This window comes from Anolis sagrei, chromosome 2 (genome assembly GCF_037176765.1).
Source record: "Anolis sagrei isolate rAnoSag1 chromosome 2, rAnoSag1.mat, whole genome shotgun sequence".
In the NCBI taxonomy this organism is placed as follows: domain Eukaryota; kingdom Metazoa; phylum Chordata; class Lepidosauria; order Squamata; family Dactyloidae; genus Anolis; species Anolis sagrei.
The window spans coordinates 212,039,451-212,052,188 of record NC_090022.1 but is presented as its reverse complement, the minus strand read 5'-3'; the positions used below and the strand labels follow the sequence as shown (position 1 = coordinate 212,052,188).

Sequence of the window (12,738 nt, the reverse complement as noted above, 5' to 3'; positions counted from 1 at the left end):
TTGATTTTGATATAGGATAACCCTATGAAAGAGAGAGCCAGGAGATACCTGGTTATTAACACATATGCTAAGAGAGAGGAAAAAAAACTTTGGATGAGAGACGAGAAGGTCTTATTTACCTGAATAGATGTTTTTTGGAGAGGAAGTTAATCTGAAATGTATTTTTAATTGTGAAATTTCAATAAAAATGTATATGAAGAGTATATGAAAGAATGCACACCAGATTTTAACCAATGTTCTTCACCTTCACCAGCTCCCCCTCCCCAGCTTTTCAAAGGGTAAAGACAGCTGTGAGAGCTGTGAGATGAGAAAATTACCTTCTATTTATTCCTTTGCATTTATTTATGTTATAGTTCAAGCCAATGCTTTTAATATATGTCTTTGGATTTGGGCCAGAGTTAATAATATTGAGGTCAGTAGCAATTAGAAGTATTTAATAAGAAAATAAACAGCAACATTGTTAGGGAGCATTGACCAGAAAGGCAGAAGGTGTGCTTTTAATAAATTGTTTAATTAGCATAATAAAAATCTTCAAGTGCTATTATATTTTTGCTTTATTTTTTAAAAGCTTCCCAAACACTATTCTTCTAATCAAAAGACTATTTAAAAATGAACAAAGTGATAAAGTGACACTATATCATAAATAAGTAACCTACACTGAATTCTCATTGGTTCTGTTCAGCACTTCAGTGAAGAAGTGGAAACTACCTTTATTGGATAATAGAAGGTGAACGCTCAGACTTACTTTAAAAACTGTGAATGCTCAGAATAGTCTTGAAGAAATAACTTTTTTCTTCCATTCTATCTCATCTTCCCATTACAATAAGATTTTCTGAGACCTGGCAGAAAAATAAATGAGGTGAAGGGTACCAGGACATAGGAGGAGAACGATGGCATTGTGGAAATACTATGTAAGAACTGAGTCAACACATGGAGGCAATTCCATTGTAAATACCAACATTGGCAATGCCTGATATTATGTTATTTTGCATACTGATACTGTACTTTCTAGATAAAACCAGCCAAGTGGCTATTTACAAGCTTGGTTAAGGCTAAGAACATAGAGCCCTATTGGATCAGATCAACTTTCTGGTTGCCCCATCATCAACAAGCAGCATTCAGAAAACTCCCTACAAACTCTGAGATAGAAAGAATTTTTAAAGATGGGGGGGGGGGGGTAGATTTGTTAATATCCCAATAAAGCAAATTATAAGCCACTTTTTTTGTTTTTTCCAAATCTGGGGGGTCATGGTTTTCTCCACCATCAACCTTTTCCAGGCTGGGTCAACCCAACCATGTGACAGGTTAGGGGAAATTGAGGACCACCACCCAGTTGTGTTTTGATAGCAAATGCACACGAAAAAGTCACCAACCAGGATATCTGGGAACCCTCAGGAGCACCCATTGTTGACTCCGCTCATTGAGTTGCCAATGCCCCTTAAAATTGGCAGCCTGCATACATTTCATTGCATTTAGTGTGAGTTGGATTTATGGGCATTTTTGATAAACTGGTGCTTTCATATGTGGATCTAGTCAGCCCAACTCAAGCCATTCCTGCTTGAACATTAACACACACACATTTCTTACTCCACTCATTTTATTTTAGAGAAAGTTTTATTTGGAGTCAGAAAATAGCAATGCTTTTTTGGGACACAAACTCTCCTAAAAGATGAGGAAGCAGAAATATCAGGAACAGAACACAATTATAATATATTTTTATTACCTACAAGATGGATGGATAGTATCCTTGAAGTGACTGGCTTGACCTTGAAGGAGTTGAGGGTGGTGACGGCCAACAGGGAGCTCTGGCGTGGGCTGGGCCAGGAGGTCACGAAGAGTTGGAAGCAACTGAATGAATAAACAACAAATAAAAGTCATAATTTCATATCACACCAATCCCAGTATCAATGCAGCATAATGTTTAAGCATAAATAAAAGTGGTTTATTTAATTCACAAAATGACATGCTAGTAAATCTCCATAATCTTCTACCCAAAAAATGTATTGATTTTAACATTTTTAAATTCTATACAAAATCAGTAAATTGCATCATAATCCATACAGATGGTAACCTTAAATTGATCATTTAAAGAAGCATTTGCTTTCAATATTGCAGTATTAAGGTTTATATTACTTTAACTGCTTTTCATTTTGACCCTATCTAAGGAGATTCCTAAGTAGCATATAAAAAAGATTTTAAGCTTTTTTAATGTACTGTCCTCTTGACTTGCCAGTAGCTCTGTTAGCTGAAACAACTTCTTCTCCATTGACACTAGACTTTCATAAGTCTTTTAAAACCTGAATAAATCTTGGAAGACTGGAGGAAAGTTAATGGCTTAATCAGTGTTTTCAAAGGGTAAGTGGGGTGACTTCTCAGATTAAATCCAAGTTTGTCTGACGTTAATTTGATATATGAGAAGGCAGATATAGAGGCTCCAGCATTAATCCCGGAAGAAATTTGGGACACAAACAGCAGTCATTTGAGAGACTGTGATATGTTCAGCTTAGTCTGTATCATATTTTTAAAGGATTAAAAAAGAATTAGTCACTTTACACCTTAGATGGAGTGGCTTGAAGGCTGCTGTTCCTTCCCTATCTATCACAATAAATTCACCTAAAATAATAAAGTGTAAATGAGATGACCACAATTGACCTGCCCAAAGGTGCTGTTACTTACCTATCATTCCTGCTTCATTATGTATCACCAGTGAATATGTATTTATTTATTTATTTATTTACTGTATTTATATACCGCCTTTCTCAGCCCGTAGGTGACTCAAGGCAGTTAACAGGGCAAAATTCAATGCTTACAATGTCATAAATATAATTAAAACATAACATATAATAAAAACGAAGCAAATAAAAAAATATAAATTCATGGTGTTTCCTTGTTAAGAACATTGTCCAGACTCATTGTCTAGTCGTTCCATTTTCCTGTGTCAGTCACTCTGCATTTGCAAACAATTGTTAAAAAAACACGTCTTGACTTTTTCCTGAATGTTAAAAGGTAGCCGATCTAATATCTATACGGAGGCCATTCCACAGCCGAGGGGCCACCACCGAGAAGGCCCTGTCTCTCGTCTCTGCCAAACGTAATTGTGACAAAGGCGGTAATGAGAGCAGGGCCTTCCCAGATGATCTTAAGAATCATAAGGGGAGATGCGTTTGGACATATAGCATCTTGGATCAACTGTGACAAAGGCTGCCCCCCCTTAACCTTTTTTCAGTATATATTAGATGTGAGCTAATACTATGTATTTACTATTGTTGCTTTATTTTATCTATTGGAAGGAAATACCATAAGTCATGTGATGTACATTCATTATATCCTCCCAAAGTCTTCTTTTTCTGATTATAACCTGATTATTAGAAGTAGTTGTACAAAAATATACCATGGGATCATTCCTGGGGTTCCAAAAAACACTGTAATCAAGTAACAGCTTGGGATACAAACAATTGTTTGCCAGATTTCTTCTTGAAAGAACAATGAGTCATTTTAACAATCTTCTCACTGCAAGAAATGTCTGAAAAACTGCACAGTTTTCAATTACTCTTTACACTTTGGGATGTACTCTGTGCAAAATGTGTCTGTTCAGGAAACAACATATTCTGTGGAGAAAATAATTATCCTTACAGCATACAAATATTATTTTTCAGCAGAAAATGTAGTTTTCTTATTGCTTTTACTGTTGATATACTTTGTGCTCGGCCTCATGTAAGCCACACCGAGTCCCTTGGGGAGATGGTAGCGGGGTATAAATAAAGTATTATTATTATTATTATTATTATTATTATTATTATTATTATTATTTTCTTTGCAAAATTACCCCATGACAATTTTGAACAGAATAAGTCACATAGTATAAAATTATCTGTGCAGACTTATGTTGTTTCTCACACAGAAAATGCTGTGTCTTGTGCAGAAAATGTTGTTGTTCGAGATGTCAAACATTTACACATACTTGAAACAACAAAACTGTATATGCAAATTTTATGCGGAGTAACTACAGCATTTTCTGTGTAGGAAACATTTTTAATGCAGAGAATACTACTTACTTTGCAAAGCAAGCATGTGTGCATTTTGTGTAGAATAAATCTCAAATGGCAAAGACGTTATCATCAGTCAAACATTCTTCTTGTCGGGGTGTCTTCACACTCAAATAATATTTTTTTTAAAAAATTAATATTTCCCCTTTCCTGGGAAAAGGAGATATCTTTGCTTAGTCAGGTAATTTTAGGAATTGTTGTACAGTACACTCTCAGTTAATTGGCACCCACAGACCCAATTAATACTATATCCCATACGATACCATACCATAAACTCTGTATTGTCTTGATATTACTATTAAAATATAGTAATTTTAAAAAAATCAATATAAGTAAAGACAAACATAACATAACATAACATAGTTTCTAAAACAGCTTTGTAGATGCAGTATTTTTGATTCAATTATTTGCTGGTTGCTTAAGAGTTCTCGTTGCTCAAGTTCTGGTTAACTGAGAGTGTACTGTATATCTTCAGGGACAGCTTCCATCTTGTGGTGCCCCTTGGAAATGAAGATTCCTCCTGGTGAGCTTCTTCTTACATTGATGCACTCCTGATTGGTGAGTCAATCAGCCATTTTAATTTCCAACAATGTCATCATGATGGGAAAATGAAATGGCTGTTTGGTGTTGCTACTGCTAAATAAGTCCACGGCCAGCATCCAGGTTAGGTTTTTTGATATGCCCATTCAAGATGCTGGCAGTTGACTCAGGGTGTAGTGGTCACTGAAGCTGGAATGGAGTATTTTTCTTGCTGTGAAGACTCAAGAGTTAACGAGAGCAGTGCCTTCAATGTAACTGTCCTCACCAATTGCTCAGTTTCCTGGAACTTTAATATTTAGTTCTGAGAAACATTTCATAGGATTTTGCCTGGTTGTAATCAGGATGTCAGAAGTTGGAGCAAGAGACAGAAAGAGACTTTTGGTGTTTACATAATTTGCTAATCCTTTCGCACTCAAGATTTTTCTATAATGAAAATTTAAATGTTGATATGAATATTGAAATTTCTCAACAATACAGCTTAGCCCCTGTGTGTGAGAACAGCACCAGAATTTTTGATACAGGAGGGCTCAAGTCCCTCACGTAGGTCTTAGCTCTCATGCATGAGCAAAGACCCTGGTAATGAGGACCCACCCACTGAGTTTCATAGCGAAAGAGTATTGCCAAATCTGTTTGGAGAAGTGTACAGGCACAGCTGTGGATATAGCCTCTTGTATCCATTATTTTTGTAATGATAGATCAAGCTTGTCATTCCACGGTGCGTCCTGTGTTTTGTTATCTGCTCCTTTCTGAAGCATTTCCAGCTGAAGTTTTTATGGCTTTGTGAAGTACAACTAACATGATAATCAGAAAGGCCAAACACAGCATTATCCTTGGGCCGTATTTTCATCCCCTGTAATAAGTGAGAATATGTGATCTCATATTTTGTTGATGCTGCTTTGGATTTATTGACATAAGCAGCCAATCAGCCATGGAGTATTATTTAATAATAATAATAATGATCTTGGAGATTAATGCTATGTACCATGAAGTGTTTCACTTACAGAAAAAGATAGATTTGGAGATACTCTTGTGTCTCTTCTTAATATGGAGCCCTCGGTGGCACAGTGGGTTAAACCCCTGTGCCGGTAGGGCTGAAGACCGACAGGTCGCAGGTTCAAATCCAGGGAGAGCGCGGATGAGCTCCCTCTATCAGCTTCAGCTCCTCATGCGGGGACATGAGAGAAGCCTCCCACAAAGATGGTAAAAACATCAAAACATCCAGGCATTCCCTGGGCATTGTCCTTGCAGACGGCCAATTCTCTCACACCAGAAGCGACTTGCAGCTTATCAAGTCACTCCTGACATGACAAAAAAAAATGGATTTTATGTGTTAGATCCAGGAGTGGTCATATTAATTCTGAGGATCACTACTGAGCCTCTATAGCAAAACCCTGTCCATAAAATTACCTTATAAGAGCGAAAGCAACAAAACTTTCAATAATGAAAAATAGCTTCAGCAGAAGGGCTACTGGTGATTTCTCAGTGAGATGAAACCTACATGTTTAAATACAGGAGGAACATTAAAAAGTATATGAGAGTTGACAGATTATGTATGAGTGGGGAAATTTGAGCTGGTGAGAGTAGGAAGCTTTTCGGAACTTGAAAGGCTCTGAAGTGTGACTGTACTGAAGTCATTTCTCAACCTCAGACCTCTTAAAGGCAAAATGAAAGGGTAATCTTAGATAAAGTGAGAGAAGAGAGATTACCAGATGGATGAGTAGACCAAATGATCATTTAGATGTTTGGTTTTTTTCAGGATTAAAATGTAATTTATATTGATTGTGATCTCTCAGAGAACAGATTTCCCTGTATCTGAGGCCATAGAACAAACATCCTATGAATATGGCTGACATCCAAAGTGGGGGTGCAATAGGAACTCCTATATGTGGAATAGGCTCTTGGAACTAGTCCTCTAAATGCAACCTCCACATAGAACATGAAGTTCAGTAAGCAGGTTCCATGCCATTGGGTGGAGCTAGAGCATCAGAAAGGGACATAAACAAACCTAGTTGTGAACATGAGTGAAGGATGCATTTAAGTGCCCATGACTTGCCTTTTCTTTTTGTCTTTGTAGGTAGGTATTCTGTACTACTGAACTGGTACCATGGATCTGTGAAGTGTGTGTGTATGTGTGATTTATGCCAATTTAGAATAGGAAAGAAATCATAATAAGCAGCCAGTCAGCCATGGAGTTGAGATTCATGGTGAGGTGCTGGCCACCAACTGTAATAAATAAATATATGGTGCCCACTAGTTAGAGCTACAAAAAGAAATTCTTCAGTATAATTCCTTAAAAACTCCCAGATGGCATGGTAAGCAAAGGCTTCAAGAAATTGTAGCCAAACATCTTCAATAACAAAACCTCCTAACATTTTCTAGTTCTGGCATTAGCTCACTGTCATATACAATAGCTATGGCAATAGTGCAGGCATAAGCAAACTTTTTTGCCTTAGGACCACATTGTGGGCCCAGCTGGGAGGGCTGGGTCAGGAGGAAGGGGGGTCGGGCACAAACTGGGTGGGGAAGGCCTGGGAGAGGATGGGGCCCAGGAGAAGGCAGGTCCAGGAGGGGGGCGAGCCCAGGTGACAGGACATGGCACAGATCATCCTCAGGCATAAGGATGCTCCCCCCATCCTTATGCCAGGAGTAATGTGGGACACATGGTAACTGCCCTGATCCTCCTCCCTCAATCCCCAGGCTGTCCTCTTGGCATTACGCCAGGAGAAGAGCAAGACAGGCAGTGGTTGAGAGTGCTATGGGGGGCTCTCAGCCACCCCATGCCTTCTTTGAGCCATCCTCCTGGCATAAGGATGGGGCTGGTCACACCGTCCTTATGTCAGGAGGAGGGCAAGACACATGGTAGCTGAGAGTGCTCTAGAGGGCTCTCAGCTGCTATGTGCTTTCCTCCCCCATCTTTTTGGCATAAGATAACAGGGAAAATGAGGAGGGCCTGAAGTAATCACCCAGGGGGGCACATCAAGCCCCTAAGCCTTCGTTTGCCCTTGCTTGCAATAGTGGTATGATCACATGCTCTATGTATCACAGACACATTGGTGAACAATAAGGGGAGAAGATCAACGAATAGAGAGATCCGATGGCTAGCTAGCAAACTTCTTGCACATCTAATCTAAAAGGAATAAGTGCCCATGTCTACTGTAAGTTGATAGCAATTCCATAGGAAATATGCAGTGATTCCCTAGTAGATTCTCTAGTCGAAATTATTTCCACAAGACAGAAAGACACAAAACTACTGCTCATATCCTTTTCTTTCATACTGAAAGCAGTCCCTTCATTCTTTAGTTAGTTTTGATTGTTAAATTTGGCTCTGGGTTTTAAAATAAACAATGGCATTTTTGTAGGCTAGTTTTGTTGTTGATTTAAGTGTATTTTGAGAAGTGCTTGCATCTGAAGGTACGTGAACATGCTCTTTTGATCCTTGGTCTGGCACAACTGAGGATCTACAGTGTTTCCCTATTCACTTTAAAACTGCTGAAGCTTTTCAGCAATGCAGGAAACCATGTTTTTAACAATTTGTTCTTTCTTTCTCCCCACCACCCCCAAATTCAGAGCCAAAGCAAAACTTGGCTTCATATTGTTAAATAAAATATAGTTTAAACCTTGTTTTCAAAAGTAGAATGCAGCTCGATCTCCCAGAAGTGTGATTCAAGACGAATGAGAAGCAACTGAAAATGCCACTAACTACAATAAAGGCTTTTAACAGCTAGGTTTTGACTTATGCTCTTTCAAGCTAATCTTGAAAGCAAAGTGCATTTATCCCAGACTCCAAGGCACTATTGTGGTTAATTTACTTTATGTTTAGGGATCCAAAGAGCTGCAAATACAGTTTAATGTTACCAGTGAATAAAGGCAGAAGGATAATTTCTCTGAACTGATTCATATATATGCTCTCTTCCTTGCCTGCATGGTTGGTACTGCCATTAGACAAAGTGTGGAAGCCACCTCAGGCTGCAGATGTAAGGGAGAGAGAATGGCGGCAAAGTGTTAGACATTTGAAGTGTTTTGTATGTATGTGCCACATGGCCAGGTCTTAGCCTCCTATGTTTACTGTAAAGCAACTTACTTCTATAAATCCTGGAATACCAAGTAATTAAATATTATAATAAACTGAAGGCCATACATGTGTGTGTTATGTTATAGAAACAAACATTTATGAATTTCTTAGCCAAGCTATCCTGGCATGATATGAGGGAAAATGCTTTGCTATCTAGAAAAGAAATTCATTTTATATTGTTGGTTCCATTAAAAAATGGCTAATATTTTAAAGAAGAATGCAATTTATTTTCCAGATCTATAGCAGATTAGTTAAAGAATTTAAAAATAGATTTCTGTGTCCATCAGCTTACTAATGAAACGTAATTCCATCCATGAAGATGAACATATGCATAGGCCACATACTGATGGGTTAATTGGGGGAGTAGTAGTATAGGATATTATTTTGCTGTAATTTCCTGAAATAACTATGGCAGAGTTCCTTGAGATTGCATACTGAAGGCAGGTAGAGCCAAGGGTCAGAGTGTAACAGTAAACTTTGGCAGATATGAGTGAACTGTGCTTCCAATTTTAATGTGAGGGGAAATGGGGTTTGCCCTGGGAGTAGACACCTGAGTGAATCACTAGTGAAAGAGCGGCAAACCTCTTTAATCCCAAGGGGCTGAATTCAATTTCAGATAAGTTCTCAGGAGCTGAATTCCATAGTTGGGTGGAGATGAAGAGGAAAGGTTGAGTTTGGCTTGAAGTTACCCCAGAATTTCATGTTTTCTTTGACCAGGAATACAGGCAGCCCTCAAGTTACGAACAAGAGAGGTTCTGTGGGTTTGTTCTTAAGTTGAATTTGCATATAAGTTGAAAAAGGTACATTTTAAGTGTAACTCCAACCAACAATATCTATTTAGTAGCTTTGGATAGTATAGGGGAAGTTTTACACCCCTGTGGTGTTTGTTTTGCTGTCTGTGCCCATGTCCAGAAGATTTCACCTCACTTTCTGTCCCTGTGAGAATTGGATTTTGAAAAAAAAATGCTTGTTATGGAAACAAGGATTGATGCTAAAGCTTCAGTGGAGCCACTCTTTCAGGGGTGAATTTCATTTCCAAGGGGCAGATTCCTCTCACTTTCTGTTGTCTCACCCCTGTTGTTCAGTATGAGTTGTTTTTAAGTTGGATGTTTGTGATTCGGGGACTGCTTTTACTTGGAATAGGTTTGCTAACAACTTCCTCTGAAATATAGTCTACAGCATCTTATATTCCTTGGAGTTCTCCCTTCTTACTACTACATAAGCCTGACCCTACTTTATTTCCAAAACCAGGTAGGATATGGGGCTTCCATGTTATTACTGCCATTAACTAAGCCTTACTTAGAACGTTGTCCAACAATGAGGACAAAAACAAAAATTAGTACCATCAAATGAACAGTCATGTGAAGGAGGCTCAGCAGTTTGGACAACTAGTTTGATCAGGACCACAAGAGGACTAGATTTAGCTGTGTTGACATAAATGCTTGTGCTAACATAAGTCTTCCTCCTGCACTTACAGAGGTGCTTTTTCTATCCCTGTAGTAAAAATTAGGTATCTGTCATTAATATCATATCAACTTGTTCTAGAGAACTAGATACACACAGAGAGAGAGAAAGACTTAAGTGGGACTTGATGGCAGGAGTGTAGTAATGGAATGAAAATGGCTTGAATCTAAGAAATATGTAAACCACACTACCTGCATTCTCATTTCCATACTTCAGTAAAGATAGAGAAATGTAGTTGCAGAACATAGTGTTTGTGGCACACTAGACTAGTTCATCAATTTTACATGGGTGGAAAAATCTTTCCCACAGTCTGGAAATTATTTGGCATTTTAAACAATACATTCCCATCATACTCTTTTCCCTTTTCAAATAAAGGCCATTTATAAGCTGATGGTTTGTATAATGTATTATAGGCATACACTTTCTGCTCATTACGGAGCTGTTTCTGCATGCTGTTTGGTATAGAGCTCCAGTTGAGCTATCATACATACCATCATTAGAATAATACTTTATGATAACATACAAAATGCCTGTCTACTAAATTTGGTATTTTAACAAGGGTGGGGTGCATCTGAAATGTATATCACATTGCAAGAAGTTTCATGTTGCCAAACCTTAAATGCAAACTATATCCACTGAGGGTTTTTCTTTCTTTCTCTTTCTGTTTTTTAAATGGAATCTGATATTATTTTAGTTGTTACTGTTAGGTTTACTTGGAATTTTTATTTGCTTATAAATATATGTTTGTGGCACATCCTCCATTCTTTGTGTAAACTAGCTTTATATAAACTCCTCTTGGGAAAGAGAGCAGGGGGGACGGGATGGGGATAGGCATAAAAAATTAAGATCCTGTAAGAATATTTACTAAGTATGTAGTATGTTTCATAGTTATAGTAGTCTGTAGTCATAGTTATATTTTCAGAAACCTATTAATCTGCATAGGTGAAGGTTTCCCCTGACATTAAGTCTAGTCATGTCCAACTCTGTGGGGTGGTGCCCATCTCCATTTCTAAGCTGAAGAGCCAGCATTGTTCGTAGATGCCTCCTAGGTCATGTGGCCAGCATGACTGCATGGAGCGCCATTACCTTCCCGCAGAAGCAAGTGGTACCTATTGGCCTACTCACATTTGCATGTTTTCGAACTGGCAGAAGCTGGGCCTAACAGTGGGAGCTTACTCCACTCCCCAGAATCAAACCACCAACCTTTTGGTCAGCAAGTTCAGCAGCTCAGCAGTTTAACCCGCTGCATCTCCAGGGGGGCAGTAAGGACTCCTGAATAGTAAGGACTATTTGTTAAAATCTCCTGTCTCTTTATCTATGCAGCTTCAAACTAACTCCAAAATGTGACATCTAGGCTACATGTGTCATGAAAGTGTGCTGCTGAATGCTTTAATCCCAGCAGTCCAACATAAGCAAAGTCAGGGGAAAGTCTGGAATGAAGCCTTTAATGCATATCAGTGTGCTGTAGTATAAACCACGTCACACAGTGAATTTGGTTCAACAAAATATAAATCATTGTGCAGACAACCTAAGTGCTCCACTGATGTGCAACTGTGGAAAATCCTCATTTTCCAAAGCTGTTAAGCTGTGAATACTGTAGGTACTGAAACCAGTCCGAGGCCAGCCTCTGTGGTTTGTGCAATCACCATACAGACCTCGAACTAGTTCCTGGTGTTACAATTCGATCATCTGCATACTACATTCTTCAATATTTGTTTCAAATTGACCTAAGTAGTCACTGTAGATGTGCCCTATGGTGGGTGTTTGTGTTGTAGAAAGAGGGTGGTAATGCACTGTTAGATGTTAATTGTGTGTTTTCCACACTGCATTGACTTTAATTCAATGAACTTTTAATGTTATTTTTAAAAAACAACAACAAGACAGAGTTGGAGATGTGTACTTGGTTTTCCAAATACGTATTTCTGGCTTTTCTGAATGATAAAGCTGGATATGAGTCACACTGGGGGATTGAGAGATTCATAGAAATGGCTTTTTAATAAAATCAATTAACAATCAAATCTGCAAAAGTCAAACTCACAAATGTATAAGGCCAACTATATATGCATATCTAATTAGGAGCTCTTAATCCAAGTAAACATGTAGGTGAAACAGAAATGCAGGATCATTTTTCTCCTCAAATTTCTGGTTCAATTTTAATACATTTGCAATTCAATCACCAAATTTCTTGGTAAAATTTGGTTCCATTTTTTGTGTTCAATAGTTTTTTATTGATTTTCCTTTAACTAGTGACATCGAAAGAGGGGGAACAATAATATTTATAGGAAAGCTTGGAATGTACAGGTGGAGAAGGGTGGATTGGGTGGGTAGGGCGGGGGGTGGGGAGTGGGAGAAGAAATACGGGAAGGGGGGAGGATTGGGAGAGAGAGGTTTGGGGGGGGGGGGGTAGGGTAGTATTGGCACTTCCGTTTGGTCCACAGTAGGATTCCGTACTGATTAGTACCTTTTTTTTTCTTTTTTTTCTTTCTTCCTTATTTCTTTACTTTTGTTTCTTTATTTTCTATTTTTTACTTAACTAATAAATATTATTATTGTTCTTTTAGGTCTGTATGTTCTTTAGGTATTCCTTGCAATTATTCCAATTTGTCTGATTTCCCT

The 12,738-nt window shown here is 38.3% G+C and overlaps 1 protein-coding gene and 1 pseudogene across 1 annotated transcript in view; both read left to right on the top strand.

Moving 5' to 3' along the window:
* The window catches only part of ADAMTSL1 (ADAMTS like 1), a 650,838-nt gene that overhangs the window by 214,645 nt on the left and 423,455 nt on the right, over positions 1 to 12,738 (top strand). The gene's annotated exons all lie outside the window — the stretch shown is intronic.
* LOC132767199 (small ribosomal subunit protein mS31 pseudogene) overlaps positions 1 to 12,738 on the top strand; it is a 104,426-nt pseudogene that overhangs the window by 2,103 nt on the left and 89,585 nt on the right.